Below are 18,955 nucleotides of genomic sequence, written 5' to 3'. Positions count from 1 at the left end.
TCGTTTAGGCGTAGACATACACGTGGAGATGATGGATCGTTTAGGCGTAGACATACACGCGGAGATGATGGTTCGTTTAGGCGTAGACATACACGCGGAGATGATGGTTCGTTTAGGCGTAGACATACACGCGGAGATGATGGTTAGTTTAGGCGTAGACATACACGTGGAGATGATGGTTCGTTTAGGCATAGACATACACGCGGAGATGATGTTCGTTTAGGCGTAGACATACACGCGGAGATGATGGTTAGTTTAGGCGTAGACATACACGCGGAGATGATGGTTCGTTTAGGCGTAGACATACACGCGGAGATGATGTTCGTTTAGGCGTAGACATACACGTGGAGATGATGGTTCGTTTAGGCGTAGACATACACGCGGAGATGATGTTCGTTTAGGCGTAGACATACACGCGGAGATGATGTTCGTTTAGGCGTAGACATACACGCGGAGATGATGGTTCGTTTAGGAATAGACATACACGCGGAGATGATGCTTGGTTTAGGTGTAGACATACACGCGGAGATGATGGTTCGTTTAGGCGTAGACATACACGCGGAGATGATGTTCGTTTAGGCGTAGACATACACGTGGAGATGATGGTTCGTTTAGGAATAGACATACACGCGGAGATGATGGTTCGTTTAGGCGTAGACATACACGCGGAGATGATGCTTGGTTTAGGTGTAGACATACACGCGGAGATGATGGTTCGTTTAGGCGTAGACATACACGCGGAGATGATGTTCGTTTAGGCGTAGACATACACGTGGAGATGATGGTTCGTTTAGGAATAGACATACACGCGGAGATGATGCTTGGTTTAGGTGTAGACATACACGTGGAGATGATGGTTCGTTTAGGCGTAGACATACACGTGGAGATGATGGATCGTTTAGGCGTAGACATACACGCGGAGATGATGGTTCGTTTAGGCGTAGACATACACGCGGAGATGATGGTTCGTTTAGGAATAGACATACACGCGGAGATGATGGTTCGTTTAGGCGTAGACATACACGCGGAGATGATGCTTGGTTTAGGTGTAGACATACACGCGGAGATGATGGTTCGTTTAGGCGTAGACATACACGCGGAGATGATGTTCGTTTAGGCGTAGACATACACGTGGAGATGATGGTTCGTTTAGGAATAGACATACACGCGGAGATGATGGTTCGTTTAGGCGTAGACATACACGCGGAGATGATGCTTGGTTTAGGTGTAGACATACACGCGGAGATGATGGTTCGTTTAGGCGTAGACATACACGCGGAGATGATGTTCGTTTAGGCGTAGACATACACGTGGAGATGATGGTTCGTTTAGGAATAGACATACACGCGGAGATGATGCTTGGTTTAGGTGTAGACATACACGTGGAGATGATGGTTCGTTTAGGCGTAGACATACACGTGGAGATGATGGATCGTTTAGGCGTAGACATACACGCGGAGATGATGGTTCGTTTAGGCGTAGACATACACGCGGAGATGATGTTCGTTTAGGCGTAGACATACACGTGGAGATGATGGTTCGTTTAGGAATAGACATACACGCGGAGATGATGCTTGGTTTAGGTGTAGACATACACGCGGAGATGATGGTTCGTTTAGGAATAGACATACACGCGGAGATGATGCTTCGTTTAGGTGTAGACATACACGCGGATAGCTCAAAATGCGTATCGATAACACACCACTTGCCTTTAGAAAGTGGCGTGTATGTTTACACAAAGTTATGATGTCATGTTGAATCGAGAGTCACGGCACAAACACTGCAGGAGTCAGATTACATTCATTACTAGAGCTGAGGTAATGCGGCATACATTCACAGCCTGTGTTCAGTCTGGTTTTCTGTTCATGCCTTGGGAATCTTAACTTTCATAGGAATTAATTTGAGAAGTTGAAACACTTACTTTGCTCCACACAGCTCTGTTTATATGAATGCCCGCGGCTGCCCGAGCCAACATGTGGAAATAGCTCCCTCTGCTGGCTGTAGTCTTTAGCCTCTGGCCACAAAATACTCAGATGTGGATTGAGACATGAGGTAGTTTTTAACGCCATCTCTCGTGATGTTTGGCAGAATCTGCTGTGTGTTCATGTGTTTTGGGGGAGGAATGACTTTGGAGATGCTCTGAAGGGAGGGTGGGATCTAATGCTAACTCACTATTGCTAGCCACTCTGAAATGTTCCACCTGCCTTTAAATAAACTGCTATTGCCATCACATTTGCATTTTGATAACCTGTTAATTTGTAATTTTGTGTTTTTTCTCTTTTGTAGGAACACTTATGGACGGGTAGCGAGCAGAAAACAACAAAACATTCCAGAGACTCAGACTCTCCCACCATTAGCAAGTCATAAAACCTAATCAACGTCACCAAATAGCCGAAGAACACATCCTTTTCCCACTCATCTGCCTCATCTCCAACCCAGTAAAAAAACAGGATTAGTCATTAGGAGAGCGTTTTTCTTTGTTCCATGAAAATAAAATCGACGTGACCCAATTCATAAATCCACAGCCTGGTCAGGAGCAAAAGGATCAAACCCAACACTAAACAGGAACACTTTGCCTTCCTCTTCCTGTCGGTCGACACATTTCAGAGGCTTTTTGAACATCACACCAAACCCACAGGACTTTAGCATGATTCTGATCAAAACCTCACAATTTATACCGATAATGTACTTTAATTTATCAAATGGTGCTAAGTTATAATGTGTATTTCTATGTAACCTGTGATGTATGCTAGACATTAATCACAAATGAAATGCCCTTCATGACAACTGTGAGGGGGGATAATTTTTTTATAACTCATTTGTTTACATTATATAAAGCCTTAAAGTTCTGCATAATTAAGGGCGTGGTTACTTTGAGTGGCAGGTGGATAGCCATTTAACTCCAGCCACATCCCACCCTTTTGCCCATTTTCTGTTATCCGGGAGTGACACACGTTGACTCGCTCGCAAGATGGCAACGGCCAGCTCGTCTCTACTTCACGCTTCAGAACGGCTTATCGGAATCCTATGGGTGACGTCACGGACACTACATTCATATATTTTTTTTCAGTCTATGGTCCTAACACCCCAGTAGTGATGGGGACACTGTACTGTCAAAGAGCACCGTCCTTCGGATGAGACGCTAAACCGAGGTCCTGACTCTCTGTGGTCGTTAAAAATCCCAGGATGTCATTTGGAAAAAGAGTATGTGTGTAACCCCTGCATCTTGGCCCCCCCCCAAAAAAGTACAGCACTTTGAGGACCCAGAAATGCGCTATAAAAATATAACTAATTATTATTATTTAGGCTGAACTTGTGAAAATGAACAAAAAATAATTAAAACTAGAATTGCTAGTATATGGATTCTCTCAGGGTAAAAAGAATGTTAAAGTGGGTAAAGTGTTTTTTTTAAAGTGTCACATCTAGATATTTGGTTCATTTCCGTTGTGTGTATCTTAGTAGGTTAGATTGTGTGTCTAAAGAAGTTCAATAAATACTTGTTTAATTTTTCACATATACAAGTGTCTTGTGCTGTGTGCTTTTAAGTTGCTGCCTTAACTGTAACTGTCGATTGTGTTTCCTAAGTTCACAAACAGTGAACATAAATTTAATGATTATTGCCATTGAAGTAATATCAGATCAGAATTGATTTAATACCGTAATTTTAATATATTGCCGGACGAATAGTTGACAAAGTGTTAAATATGAATTTTGATTCATTTATGTGTAATTCGGTTCTTTTCCCTGTAATTCAGTAACCCCTTTGAGTTATTTGACCCGAAATGTTCCTTCACAATCAAATAACTGGTAAGTCAGAATCATCTCCTGTTATTGTCACTTGCACTGCCTGTCATATACATCATAGCCTTTATAATCAGAGGAAGGGTAAGCTTCAAATAAAAATATTTAAATGTAATATTTTTCTCCTGGTCCTTATTTTAAATGTCATAAAAATATCAATAATTGTTGATATGGACCGTTATGAAACGCTTATATCGTGATAGTTTTCAGCCATATCGTCCACAACACAATGTTTACAGTCCAGTGGATATATATTTTTTAGGTTTTGAATTTATGTGCGCTGTGTATTTTGAATGTAATATTTATACATGTATGTATATTTACATTAAATGCTAGACTTAAAACATATGTAATGTTTTATACAAAAAAAAAAAAATCTGAATTTTAAAACAAAGTGTATTTTATTTTATGTATTGAGTTAACATAACCTAGCCTGACAAGCCAGACCCACATCAAGATGTTTGGTCTGGAAACTCACCATTGGGCGAATAAACAGTTGTCTTTCAAACTCCCTCTGCACATGATTGGATAATAGGACAGCGCTACAACCAACCAGAGCAACGAAGGTGAAACAGAGCTTGTTGATAGATTAAACATTCGCCGTATCCGGTCAGCAAAACCCCGAACACATCTTCCCTTTTTAAGAATGACTTCAGTGCCGTTCTTTGTTCTTTTCTCAGAGAAAAGCTTAACTCCAAGTCTTCCAGAGTCGCGGTCAAAGCTGATTCGAAAGACCGCCGTTCTGTGTTTACTGGTAGTACGCGACCTCGGCCGTCATTATGTTAAGCCCCGCCCACCGACTCTATACACACTCTAAAAAATGCTGGGTTAAAAACAACCCAAGGTGGGTTGAAAATGCACCGACCCAACAATTGGGTTGTTTTAACCCAATGGTTGAGTTGTTCTTACCCAGCAATTGGGTTGTCTTAAGCAACATTTAACCCAACCACTGGGTTAAAACAACTCAACCACTGGGTTAAAACAACTCAACCATTGGGTTAAAACAACTCAATTGTTGGGTCGGTGCATTTTCAACCCAACTTGGGTTGTTTTTAACCCAGCATTTTTTAGAGTGCATGATGTGATTGTCCCGACCAGAGTTAGGCGTTTACAAAGTCTCAAAGTCTATTGAGAGTTTCTAGACGACACTCGCGGCAGATTAGATTTGCTACCGCTAGGGTGCGTCCAGATTTCTAGGCTAAAAAATAACCCACAGTTGGGAAGGTGCTCTATAAACCACCATTGGGTTACTTGTTGGGTTAATAATAATATAATTATTTTCTTCCCGACCCAACCAATCCTGCTAAATTTGGACCTTATTTCCAGCTTTAAATTTCACCTAAAGAGAGTAACTGGGATAATAAATATAAAATGTTGGCTAAACAATAATTGTATTTGTAATTTTTGTCTTATCATAAACTCATATCCACTCTAGCCCGAGCTGGCCAGCTTTGGACCAAGGTATTCAGCGGGCCAATAAAACACTGGTTATTGGCCCCAACGAAGCCCAATCAAGCTCCGGAAGTCAAAGTAGCATAAAATTAATAATGAATGCATTCATATTTAGTGATTTTTTTTAAATTATTTCCTTCACCAGTCAAAGCTCAGCTTTAGGAGGGGAAGACACATGGCAAGATAAGCAGAATGAGAGTAAAAGAAAGAGTGACGGAGATAAGAAAAGAGCAGGAATTGACAAATATTCTGCTGCCCAGTGCCTCAGTTTTACAGCTATTTCTTATACAGTGTAGGGTCTAGCGTGTGCGCGGCAGTGATCCCGGTTCGAAACCACTCCATATTGTTTCTTGTGGATATCTGTTCCCATTGGCTCACTGATGTTCACCGGATTAAAAAAGTTACTGGTATACTGAGGGGTGTCTATAAAATGTCAACAAACGGAAAATTCTTAAGCTGTGAAATTATTTATAAAGATGACTTTATTGTAGCCTATTTGAAGCATTTTATAATGATGGCATTACCACACTTCATGTTTACTTGGAATGCCATTGCAGTGTGTTTTAAAATCATTAAAGTTTATCAGTACAGGTGAAACTCAAAAAAAAAAATTAATATTGTGCAAAAGTTATTTCAGACAGTAAAAGAAATAGACAGAGCTATCCCATTGACTTCAACGGTGGAAAAATGAGGCCAATCAGAGGCACTCACTTCCTGATGGCTGAGCGAACTGCGCAGGCTCAGACTGAGCTTGACAACGTAGATGTGACGTGAGCCTCCTGTCTGACAGCTGTAGGTCTTCTAGTAGATGTGGAAAGTGAAATCTGAATCACGTTGTTTAAATATTTTCTCCTGTTGCTTTTGGCTCACTATGGGCTTCTCCCCATTCTTCTCCCTTGACTTTATCAGACTTTATGTCTCCCGTCCCCCCGACTGTCTCATAGACAGTAAAAGATTGCCTGCGAGCGTCTCCTCAGGTCTATACGGTAATTTCTCAACTGTGCGACAGAGTCGCGTTGGTTATGACGCAATCGTTAGCCTATTTTTACAAAAACAGCTTCTGCGGGGCGATAGTGTAAGATACAAGGTAACGGAGCCTGTTATGCATTGTCGTGTTTCTTTAGAAATAAACAATGGACAAATGGAGTCTTTAAACGTCTCAGATGTAAAGTTATTCACTGTCAAAGTGACTCAAAAATGAATGGGAGTCAATGGGATGCTAACAGCAGGTGATGGCTTGGTTAGCAATGGCAGCCCCTATGGGTGGAACGCTTTCCGAGCGCTAGATTACCCCCTTGAATATTTTAAGCCTTTTTTTTTTTTGTTAGTTTTGATGATTATGGTTGCAGCTTATGAAAACCCCAAAATCAAAATCTCAGAAAATTAGAATGAAATCAATACACCAAGGATTTTAAAGACAGTAATGTCGGCCTTTTGTAGAGTATACATTGTGTTTGTACTCATTCTAGGTTCGGGCTCCTTTGAATACGACATTCTGTTCCGTGTTAAAAACAAAAATATTGCTAGTAAACAATTTTTGTTTATTTGTATTTTCAGCTTATTTTGAGTGACCTAAGTCGTATTTTATTTAGCATATTTTTCTGTGACGTTTATTTTTTTAGTTTTGACATGCAATTAACATTTGTTATACAGGCCAAGCTGCAGAGATATCTGACTTTCAACAAACCTCAGCTATTAATTTTAAGCGTGCAGTTGGTTTAATATAGATTGTTTGAATGTATGATTGGAACATGATTCTTCTCTGCCATTGTAAACTAATTAAACATATTTATACTTAAATCACAATTACAGTAGCCAATTGTACTCTGCATATATTTAAAAAAAAATTCTGAAAGATGCAATAAAGTGAATTCAAAGCATAAGTAAACAGAAATTATACTTTAAATATACTATTACTTCAGGATTTAAAATATTTTTTAAAATGTGCCTTCAGTGCATTGACAATTGAGCATATGGTTTTAAAGTAATGTTTAATAAGTACACAGTAAGTCTTAATCTACCCTGGTGAAAAAAGTATATACTTTTGAGTTCTCTGATGAGAACATGTAAACAGGCAATATTTATTGATATTAAGCCTAAAGTGTGTTTTTTAATGCATAAATTACACTAAGAATGATATGATCACTGCGCTCTAAAAACAAATGCTGGGTTAAAAACAACCCAAGTTGGGTTAAAAATGGACAAACCAAGAAATGGGGTTGTTTGAATGTGTCCATTCACTGAGGTCAAACAACCCAATTTCTGGGTTGGTCCGTTTTCGCCCCGACTTGGGTTGTTTTTAACCCAGCATTTGAGTGCATGTCATTTAAAATGAAAGCTTTTTAGACAGTATACGACTGTAGTTCCACTTTAGTACAATTAAATACACCTTTAGTTGGACATCAGCACCATTTATGGATAACTACTGTGCATGAAACAATTACTTGTTCAAATTTAGACAATTGCAGCGTTTTTAAATTAAGCCCATAAACATATAGTACATTTAGAAAAAAATTAATATGCATTTCAAGTACATTTTATTATGCATTTCTCTAGGGTCGTCATATAAACTTCTCACACACAAAAAGAAAAAAGCATACCACAGGTATCCATGATGTCAGTTAAAAAAAAAAAAAAAAAAGTAGAGATCCAGATGACCATGATATCAAGCGATAGGATTTGGACATGGAGGAATGATTTACAGCAGCCGTTCATTAGTACAGTTGATAAATTGAGTTCACATCAGCAACTCCCTCAACATTTAAATTTGAGCACCTAAATCAGAGGGAATGGGAATCTTATTTGGATGTTACAGGGACAGATAAGCGTGTGTTTTTATCCGGAGGCTAATGAACCAGAGCGCTAACATGTTATGAAACAAAACTGGAATTTGGCAAAAAAAAAAAAAAAAAAAAAAAAAAAAAACAGAATTCTGACAACAATGGATCGTAAAACTTTTTAATTTGTTTAAATGTTTTACAGGTAGTCCTGCTCAGAGCAGGCACACAAGTGTTTGGAGCAGCGGCAGCCAGATTGTCCCACATATTCGCCCACTCTTTTTTTCAAGGTTGTGGGGTCCGAGGGCCGACAACATGGTCTTCATGGCTGAAATCCCCCATTGAGAAGAGCGAGACTGTGAAGCCTGAGGTTTACCCAAAATATGAGACATCTATTTTGCACCAACTGCTCAGTAGATGAACACAAGCACCTCGATGTCCCGTTCAGTCATGATGGCCGGTAAAGACAGGTGAAGGGGGCACAGTGGTCAGCTGCTTCAAAATAAAGCCACAGATTTGACACAGCGGTCTAAAAGAGATGGCAGCAGGATGTGGGGTTCACCATCTGTAAATAAATGATGTGTTAGAATATGTTTGAATAAAGCCTTCACACTTGTGATGGTGATTTATTTATTCAATCAATTTTCCTATTGTTCTCAGTAAATCATTTCATTAATTCATTGTATGACTGAAAATTGCTGTATTCACATTGGCTGCATTTGTCTAGTTCGTATTCATGCATTAGACATGAATTCTTTAAAGTTTATTAATTTGCATTTAGATTGATTGGCCAATATATCGGTTATTGGCTTTCATATATAAAGAATTATTGGCCATCAGCCTAAATTTTCATATCTGTGCATCCCTACCTTTTCATATGCAGTTGAAGACCCAGAATCAGAGAAAAGGAAACTTCCTGAGAGAAACGCTATCGGACAAGGTATAAGGAACCAAAATGTTTACCGTAGCGGCAGACAAGAGCTTGCTTCATTTCAGTGTGATCAAACTTATTTTCAATGTTCAGTCATTTGTCAAATGAGGATAAAATAACTTCCAGACACTAACAATTTCATGAAATAAAAATATATAAAACGACGACAAAACTTACCAATTGCTCAGTAACTCTTTCATACAAAAGTTCTGCTCCAATTGGATCCAGCACGATGACGGATTTGGCTGACATTTTGATAATGTGCCACAAAAATCGAATATCGCATTATTTAAGAAGTTGCAGATCACATTTCTTCAATATCGCACAGCCCTGCTAAGAATCATTCAAGGGTTTTCAATGCGCTCCAGTTGCCGTGAGACCACAGTACTGGATTTAATCATAAAAGGGAAAAGGAAAAGTTATCAGTATCTGTAAGTTTATTACAGTATCTGGTTTTAAAGTTTGGCTATTTTAAAGCAGCGCTAGATGGGCATCTGAGCCCCTAGAGCGACGCTAAATAAAGCATCTACTGAACACCTATACAACACTAATATTTAAATTCAATTCAAAAGTGGGCAAATAAATTGTTATATTTCATACTACATGGCCGTAAATAACAAATCTTCCCCTTTGTGTTCGCTTTAGTGTGCAGGCAATTTGTGTTTGAGCTGGCAATCTTGAAGTTCCTGAAAACAAACCATTCAACTGAATGACTGACTTCCCCTTATGCCACTGGCAAACATTTCCATAGTTTCAATTAATATTTTCACAGGGCTGAGCTACAATTTTCAAAATTGAAATCAGGCAAACCTTTCCACTCATTTTGTAACCAAGGCTGACCATTTCCCCAACCATAAGAAATAACTTCAGTTTTTATTACAAATAAATAGTTCAATATAATAAACTGAATTTAATCAACAAAAAAATACATCGTCAATATCTGCAGAAGAATTATAACCTTGATTTCTGTTTACATAAGGAAAATCTGAAGATTCTGGAGACTTTTATTTCTGGTCAATTTAACTGTACCATATATATTTCTCCAATTAATAAAAAATAAATAAAAAACAAAATACATTGTGAAACAAAGTTAATCCCCCAACCCAAAAGATATTAATAACCAACCTGTCATAACGATATAATTCCAGCTTCACACAGAATTTGAAATGGATATATAGATTACATGAATGTGCCCAAAATCATAAATGAAAAGCACAAAGCTTCTACTCCAAACCTGAAAACATTTAAGATAAAGAACAAAATTAATACATGGTTATCTTCATGTTCTTTCCTATTTATAAAGGGCTAACTGTTGATCTGTGCAATATGACGTCACAATTATAAAACATTTTTGGAGCAACTGTTCGGTTTAACATGTCCTACCTCATCTGATAACCAGTTTCACCCATGAAGGCTTTTGATCGAAGCGTTGTATAGCTTATAAGGGCCCATAACATTAACTCGATGGGTATTCTTCCCATTCCAAATATCTAAAACTTTTTGAAAGGCTAGGCAGATAATCTTGTTGAAAAATTATCAATATTCATACAAATAAAATTACAGGACTCCAAGAATGTGTATTCCCCTTGACTGGATTAATTAGACAGTTTACAAATGGCACGGTTATCATAAATTCCGAAACGTTTGGTTGTTCACCCCAGGGGCAAGCCAATAATAGTGTAGGAGCAGCAGTGGACCATCGAGAACCCTCTTGGACAAGAGTAGCAGCTCTTCATGATCACCTAACTTGCATAGCTCTCAATTTACAGCAAGTTAAAAAGCATATTTACAATATTGGCAGCAGCAAACGGTGATGCAATCTGCACATGAGGTTTGTTCAGTCTAACTTCTCTTCCTGTACTTTGGGGATTACTGTAGCTGCTGCATTGCACTCAGTGGCGGTGCTAAGCCAGGGCTTGCTGGGGCTATATCTAGCAGAAGTTAGCTTGGCAATGGTGTAAATCATAGTTCCTAATGATTTTACTGTCACTTTCATGTAACTAAATGCCCTTGATCATCTATTAAACAGAGGCCCAGTCAATATTTAAGCCTATTTGATCAAACTTATGTGAGGTTATTGGATGAGGCTGATTTATTTGGTAAGTAATTTGATTTTAAAAGGAAGCGGAAAAACGGGGAAGAGCAGTGCCAGTGCTGTTTGGACCCCAGAAGAGAGGGGTACTGTGGAAAGTGATTATTTTTTTTATAATTTAGAAAACTAATGTTTATTTGAAACATCCTGTGGGTAAGTAAATTCTTTAAGCAATGTGTGTTTGGGCACTCCTTACATATTTAAAATCAGTCCGTACATCAGTGACGTGTCCAGTAGACAAGTACTCCTCTGCAAACTAAAAAACAAAACGGGTTCAATAAAACCATCAAACATTTAAAACTATTTTTTTTTTTTAAATACCTTTAGGATTAGCGCTTCAGCTACTCCCATCCTCCTGCTTCTCATGCTGTAGAGTCTGTGTGGTCTAAGCGGCATCACACAAACTGTTCTCATCTGTAAGAAGTAAAAAAAATAAAAAATAAAAACCTTTTATTAAAAATCGCAATTAGATTTAATCGGCCAATCTGTCGGTTATTAGCATTCATATATAAAGAATTACGGGTTATTGTAACAAGGTTTGTAGATGGGAAGGAAGGAGGCGGTAACTGGCGAACGTTCAACAACTTAAATAAAACAAAAGTAAACCGCTGACTTGCAGTTTGCCACAATTTCCATTTATTTTTTTAAAGGTCCCATGGCATTAAATTCTTATTTTATGAGGTTTTTCAACATTAATATGAGTTCCCCTAGCCTGAATGTTGTCCCCAAGTTGCTAGAAATTTTGATCAGTATAAAACGAGTTCCGTCTGTCTTTCTCTGCCTTTGAGAAAATGAGAGCTCAGATGAGCTGATCTTGAATTCTCCTGTTATGACGTCATACCAGGAAAGGTTACCGCCCCTTCCTCTGCTTTGCCCGCCCAGAGAATTAGTAGAAAAAGGAGTCAGTTTATCAGTGGATGTCAGCAACACAGGCTTTACCATAAGGATTTAACAGCACCACCACAAACAGTGAGTAACAGTGTTCATTAATGCCTGATCTGGGATCAGTGAGTATGTGTAGCTAATCATTCAAGTTCACACAGACTTTCTTTCTAAATCATTTAAAACTATCAGTCCTGCAGCTGGCCGTTTTGATGCATCAGTGAAGCAAGGCAGTGACTAAAACCATCAACTTCACGTCATTTCTGTTAGCAGCATGAAACAAATCTGTTATTTAAATGTAAAGCTACCGAGAGCATTCAAAGAACACTCTTTATAATGTTCGGATTGGTCAATCACACGTTTGAACGACGCTGCTCATTATGCTCAACAGAAGCTCTTACTGTATTCATGTCGATGTCGTGTTTGTTGTTAGCTGTGGTGAAAGCATTTTGTGAGAGAAAGAACATTGCAAAGTTCACTTGTGTTTATTCAGAGCACTCAGATACAAACTAAATAAACTTCGCTCTCAAAAACTCGGTGCAATAACACTACCTCAGCAATCTTTCCCCAGCTCCATTTCCCTCTGTCTCTCTCGACTGGCAGTGCTGCAGCTGCTCTGCTCGCCTGACTAAACCACGCCCCCTCCGCACGTTATCTAATTTTAAATGCAAAGATGTCAGCCAATCACAACAGTGGGTGGTTTCACTGAAGACTCACAGCACGCCTCTTGAAACAGAGCATTCTAAACAGAGGGCTAATATCAGTATAGAAAAAATGCCTTTTATTTCTAAATTATGACATTTTTTGATGTAAAAACCATACTATCAATATAAGTACACCCCAGGAAACATTATAAAACAATAAAACAACCCATGACATGGGACCTTTAAAATTAAAACTCAATCAAGGTTATTCAATTCTAGTAGGCTGGCCGTTCAACATCCCCGATATACACACGACAGACTTTACGACCGGTACTGATTCCTCACCCGTCACACACTGGAAGTTCCCACTGAACAGCGCGAAAGACACCACAGCAGAAAGAGAAAAAACACAGCTCTGTGGAAAAGAAATTCTCACAACGCGTTCTAGCTTACTGTAAGGAAACAAAACATGAAATATTTGAGGCAGAAGTACAAAATTAATGCATAGTTACCTTCATGTTCTTCCAATTACAAAGAGGTAACTGCCGGTGACCTGTGCAAAATGACATCATAATTTTATACATTTTGTTTAAAGGTGCACCATGTAGTATTTTTTCAGTAAAATATCCAAAAACCACTAGGCCAGTGTTATATATTTTGTTCAGTTAAGTAGTTACAATATCTCAAATGTTTCCAACTATTTTACAATTGTGAGAAAATTGCTATTTTAACTAAGGACCGGGACGTTTCAGCATAGCGCTTGAGCGAGTCGCCTGTCAATCGAGTCATATCTGCGTTAGCCTCGGTTTTATTCTGCAGAAGCGCTTTACTCTTAGCAGTGTGAACATGTCACAGCAGCGCCGAGCGAACGCACAGAGTAACGTCATATTTTAAACACACTTAAATGTATCTAATATAGTAAACAGAGCTGCTTTACCTTATACTCACAACCGGAAAAGTGGAAGTGCGAGCGCCCGGTGACTGTGTCCCGTCATAATAAAAGTCCCGGTGCTCGCGAGCCTTGTTTTACAAACACACTCGCTCCAGTGGCCGTGCTCAGCTCCACAACACTTGGTCCTGCTCTGCTTCACACTCCAGTAACGTTAATGATCACATCAATGAACAACAGTTTCACCCATGAAGAGTTTTGATTGAAGCGTTGTATAGTTTATAAGGGCCCTCAACAGCTTCAACTCGACGAGTATCCTTCCCATTCCAACTATCTAAAACTTAAAAAGGAATAGATCGATATTTAAGCAGCTACACAATATTACTCATATTTGAAGTAATGTTAAATATGCATGTTGACCATTAATGACATTTTAAAACTAGTATCTTGAAAGGATATCAATGTCCACAGTACCCTTCTCCTCTGGGGTCCTGACAGCACTGGCACGTCTCTTTCTGCTGTTCCCCGATTGCACATTGTCCTGACCAGATTTTTCCTCTGCCTCCTGTGGCTACATTTGTGAAAGGTTTTTATTATTAGAAGCATAATTATCATTTATGAATTATTTAGAGCAAGTATATAGATTAATGCATTTCTCAATGAATGTCAGTGTGGTATACTGAATAATTTCCATTATAATGTTTCTTCATATATACAGTATAACAAGCATTATTCAAAAAAATAAATTGTGGGCGCGCCATTGTGGGCGTGCACTGATAGGAGATTGTGATACGCTTGAGTAATAAAACAGTGAAGAATCGTCGCATGCATGTTTGCTCCTTAAGAATTCATCCTTTTACAGGAGTACTACATCAGTAGGACTGTCCTTAGCATTATATTGTCTTATATTGTCATCTTCCCTGTCATTGTCACAAGCATTTGCTCTACTAGTCAAAAAAATAAAATGCTGTTACGTGCTCAGAAATATTTTTCCTCCCTTTAACTTTCTCCGCTATCACCTCTTAGGGCGATATTATTGGCCGGTGCGCTTGTCATTCATCATTACAACGTTGTATCTGAATAGGCGTTGTGACGATAAAAGGGCGGACATAAACCGGAAACGTCAGGAAGAGGAGGGAGCGGGATCGATTGTTTGTCAGCCACATATTTCTTTGCGCGTTTTGGTTTTCATTATTTATTATTTGGCTACTCCTTGAATAGTATGATTTTGTTTATGAGTTAATCTGTTCTTTTTGTGGTTTGTCCCCAAGTTAATTTGGTAGGCTATTTTGAGCCTTTATTATTTTACATTGTTTTTTTCTCTCTTCTAATATTTTATCCCGACCAGGGAGTAGAGAACAGGAAAGCATGTCACGTGACCTCCATTGCAACACCTAGGGAGGCGTAGTGTTAGTACACTAGGTAAGAAACGGGTGCCGCCATTGTATGTTTTGAGTTGGTTAGTGAGTGTAGTTTATGTAGGGCGTCTTGGAGAGGTCTTTTCTTTTCATTGTGTTAAGTAGGTTAGTTGGGAATGGGTTAGGTAAGGAGGTGGGTTTTTGTTACTCTTTGATTTAGCCCCGTTTAAGTTCCTATTCCCTGGTATCGGTTTTTGTTTCCTCTCCCTCTTGTGTGGAGTTCCTCCCAAATGTTTTTGTGAATAAATCCTTCCGCTTCATTTAAAACTCAATTTTTGCTCTCGTCCGTTCATTTTGCACCCGCACCTCTGACCGCCTTCCAGAGTTGAGATCCAGGAAAGTTCTTATAAATTTTACGTTGTGTCCCTCATCCCCTTATAGCCACCTTTGGGATGTAACAAGATCTTTGATTAGACTGAGCTTTGTGCTTTTATATTGTGAACAGCGTGGATTACTTCCTAGAAATGCTTTACTTACCGGCAGTTTTTCTGGCACTTCAGAAAGCAATCTGGCCTCCACACATTATTTTAAAAGGGGAACTCTTTGGAGCCGTTCACTTCTGATCTTAGAAAGAACATTTGCTCCAGGAACACATCCCACTCATTTCCACGTTCACTCACAAGGTTGATGGCCCTGAAATTCATTGTGAATACGTACTTTATTTTGAATAATAGAGTTAAAACATCAAATTAAAAGTGATGCAAGTGATTGTGAATAGCATGCAGAAGATCTCTACTCAGATACAGTGGATTTATTTATGAATTTAGTCTGCTTCTCTTTCCAGCTCTGACTTCTGAACTCCTAAATTGATTGGTGTTACTTTAGAGACTTTAGACTGTCTTTAAAAAGGAAATGTACAAGCACATTCTTGACTACGGGTGTCGTTTAAAATGTTCACTGCTATTGCTCAGGAAACAATAAAACTCAAGAAGCATGCATGACTGTATTTGAAATAGTTTATGAAGATTTCAGTACAAAAAGAGCAAGTTTACCTCTGTGTTTTCATTGTCTTTTTCAGGGTAGCAAGCCACGATCACAGAGAGCCGTTTACCTAAAATATAGAAATGAGGTTAAAACAAATGTTTAAATTGATAACAATGTCTAAATTAACAAGTGTTTCTGCTCATCTACAAACACGGTCTAGATATAATCCAACAGTCAGAATTTCACTTGGACCAAAAAATTAAATTAATTAAAAAAAAAAAAAAATACATTTACCTCATGAATAAACTCTCAGTCTTGATCAGACAGAATTCTGACTGGGCAGCCATGTCTGAAAATTACAGTACTCAAGTTCTCTCGCAACTTCCATTGCTGTTTGTCTTCAGTGGTAATGCTTCAACCCACTTTGAGAAATGGTCTGTACCAGAGACAGAACTGCAGTTGAAAATCCCCGGTGATACTAGAGCGACAGAAAGGAAGGAGAAAAAAAAAACCACCCTTATTATGCAAGCTTACAATTAACAATATGACTGGTCAGTAATATTCTGTAACATGCAAGAACAATTATATGAATATGTAATTACCCATTTCTCAATATCCACTGTAATCTTTGGACAATAACATCTGGCACACATTTCAATGCGGCTTTTAAATTTTCTGTGGTGTCCTCCGGTGGGGCTGCTGTGGCAGAAAATCGAAAGCAACAGCAAATACAGCGGACACCCTTGGATTAGAGACGAGGTAATCTATCAGAACAGGGAGGAAAATGCAAATTAACTAGACAGAAAAATGTTTGCTGCCCCACAAAGCCAGTCATCTAAATCAACATTAAACTCTAATTGGTTAACATTTCAGTAACTGAGCAGATGATGAAATACTCAGACCGGCCCGTCTGGCACCAACAACCATGCCACGCTCAATTGCTTAAAAAAAAAAATTCTGATTCCGACATTCAGATTGGAGTTCAGGAGATTGTCTTGACCAGGACCACACCCCTAAATGCATTGAAGCCACTGTGATTGGTTGATTAGATAATTGCATTAATGAGAAATTGAACAGGTGTTCCTAATAATCCTTTAGGCGAGTGTACGTTTACCTGACTGTTAGTAAATTGTTACACTTTGATTCTGACTTGCTCTGGAATTATTCAGGTTATGAATGGGTAAATTTAACAAAGGGTTAGACAGAATAATTAAATTTGTGATTAAACTATTAAATTAGGGCCGGGACTCGTTTAAAAAAATGTATCTAATTAATTTATTAATTTGTTAATCGCATTTTAATTGCATATATTTGACCTGAAAACAATGAGAAGTAATTTTTCACATGGATTTTTAGTATACCATTGAATAATGACTGAATACATAAGCTTAATCAACAAAATAGTTTATTTATTTCAGTCTAGTGCAATGTTTGCCATTAAGTGTAGCAAAGGCATATTTGAGGCTCGATGTGCTGCGGTGATACGCAAATTCCTTGTTGTATAGCTTGCACACAACCATGCTCTTGTCGACGCTTCCATCCTTCCTTTTTTTTAAACAAAAATTTCCAATCCACGGGGCCAAGCAAAGCGGTCTTCGTTCATGTTCACTATGGTTTGGTGTTGTTGTTATTACTCGTGAGCGCTAGTTGTAGTAGTTGGTGTTCCAGTATAATCGGTCCGTCGAAACTCATTCATTGAAAAACGTTCCGCGGTGCAAAAATAAGTGTGGTTAAAATTGTGTTATTTATTTTTTTGCGTAATTAACGCATTAAAGTCCCGTAATTAATTAATGTGTTAAAGTCCCAGCCCTTTATTAAATAAAAAGTCACCAAATAACAACTGGAAAAAAACCTAAATTCAAAATTATGATTAAATGGAGTCAGACAAAGAGGACTTGGAATTAAATCCCTTTGCCCAGCTGAAAGCACTGAACCTGCAGCTACCTTTACCCACGATCGTTAGCCTCCATTGGGACGATTTGAGCAGCCTTACAGGAGTGTTGAGGGGGATTCAAATGTTGTCAAGTGTTTGTTGGCGTCACATCATTTCAGGTAGCACACTTGGTAGCCAATCTAGCGGTTAACTTCAGGACCGCAGCATATACCAAAATCATGATATTGTAGCATTTTAAGTTATATGCGCCGGTATTTTCACAGTACCAGTATACCGCACATCCCTAGGACAAGGTAGAAGGAACCAAAATGTGTACTGTAGCAGCAGATAAGAGCTTGTTTAATTTCAGGGTTCAGTCATTTGTCAACATCAGATTGCGGATAAAACTGTCAGACACTAACAGAAAACGTGCCATGAAATAAAAATCAAGAAAACCAACCTCCAATTGCTCAGTAAATCTCATTCAACTGTTCCGCACCAAATGGATCCAGCAGTGAAGGATTTCACGGACGTCAATATCTGAAACAAACCATGTCAGTAATTCTATAAGAACTGAAAAAGTGTAAACTTTCTCTTACGTACCACAAGAATCCAGTGCTTTCCAGCATTGAATGGACACAGCCACAGCTCAGCATTTGAGATCTTCATCTACAAAATGACAGATTTTCTATATCAGGTGTCCAATCCTGCTCCTGAAGGACCAGTGTCCTGCAGAGTCCAGCTCCAACCCCAATTAGACACACCTGAAGAAGCTGATCACGGTTATGATAAACTTCCAGACAGTTGTGTGAGAGCTAAACTCTGCAGAACGGTGAGAGTTTGGACACCCTTGGTCTGTGTGTACTGTATGGTTATTACTGTTAATCAAAGAATAGGATTAATTTACACCAGGGCTGGGGAACCTTTTTCCTAATCTAGGGCCATTTGAATATTTACAGGCCATTCACTTCTATTAGATTCATTAATTGACCATTTACATAATAGCTGAATCTACTTGTAATTTGTAAGCGTTTGATGCCTTTTGCCAGACATGAGGATGCTGCTAATTGGGATACTTCTTGCCACAGAACAATGGTGGGTGACATTAAAGAATGGCTTTTTAATTGGAAAACAACACCAAAATTCATAGTAAAACCAGAGCCACTACAATTGAACACTAAATAACATTTACAGTCCTTATTCAGAACATTTACAGAGCAAAGTTGTCAGTTTTCTTTTCTTAAAAATAAAATAAGTGCTCATGCATTGTGT

The 18,955-nt window shown here is 38.6% G+C and overlaps 2 long non-coding RNA genes across 2 annotated transcripts; both read right to left on the bottom strand.

Annotated features, from left to right (window-relative positions):
* Positions 1-8,550: 8,550 nt before the first annotated feature.
* LOC137040097 (uncharacterized) lies at positions 8,551-9,881 on the bottom strand. Its single transcript, XR_010897844.1, has 3 exons — positions 9,139-9,881; positions 8,900-8,958; positions 8,551-8,595 (listed from the first exon to the last, which is right to left on the bottom strand). It is a non-coding gene; the product is annotated as an uncharacterized lncRNA (long non-coding RNA).
* Positions 9,882-15,375: 5,494 nt separating this feature from the next.
* Positions 15,376-18,265, bottom strand: LOC137040095 (uncharacterized). Its single transcript, XR_010897842.1, has 4 exons — positions 18,144-18,265; positions 16,413-16,574; positions 15,879-15,937; positions 15,376-15,519 (listed from the first exon to the last, which is right to left on the bottom strand). It is a non-coding gene; the product is annotated as an uncharacterized lncRNA (long non-coding RNA).
* Positions 18,266-18,955: the final 690 nt, after the last annotated feature.

Source organism: Pseudorasbora parva, chromosome 14 (genome assembly GCF_024679245.1).
Source record: "Pseudorasbora parva isolate DD20220531a chromosome 14, ASM2467924v1, whole genome shotgun sequence".
NCBI classification, from domain to species: Eukaryota; Metazoa; Chordata; class Actinopteri; order Cypriniformes; family Gobionidae; genus Pseudorasbora; species Pseudorasbora parva.
The sequence above is the reverse complement of the archived record's forward strand: the minus strand, read 5'-3'. Positions and strand labels throughout refer to the sequence as shown.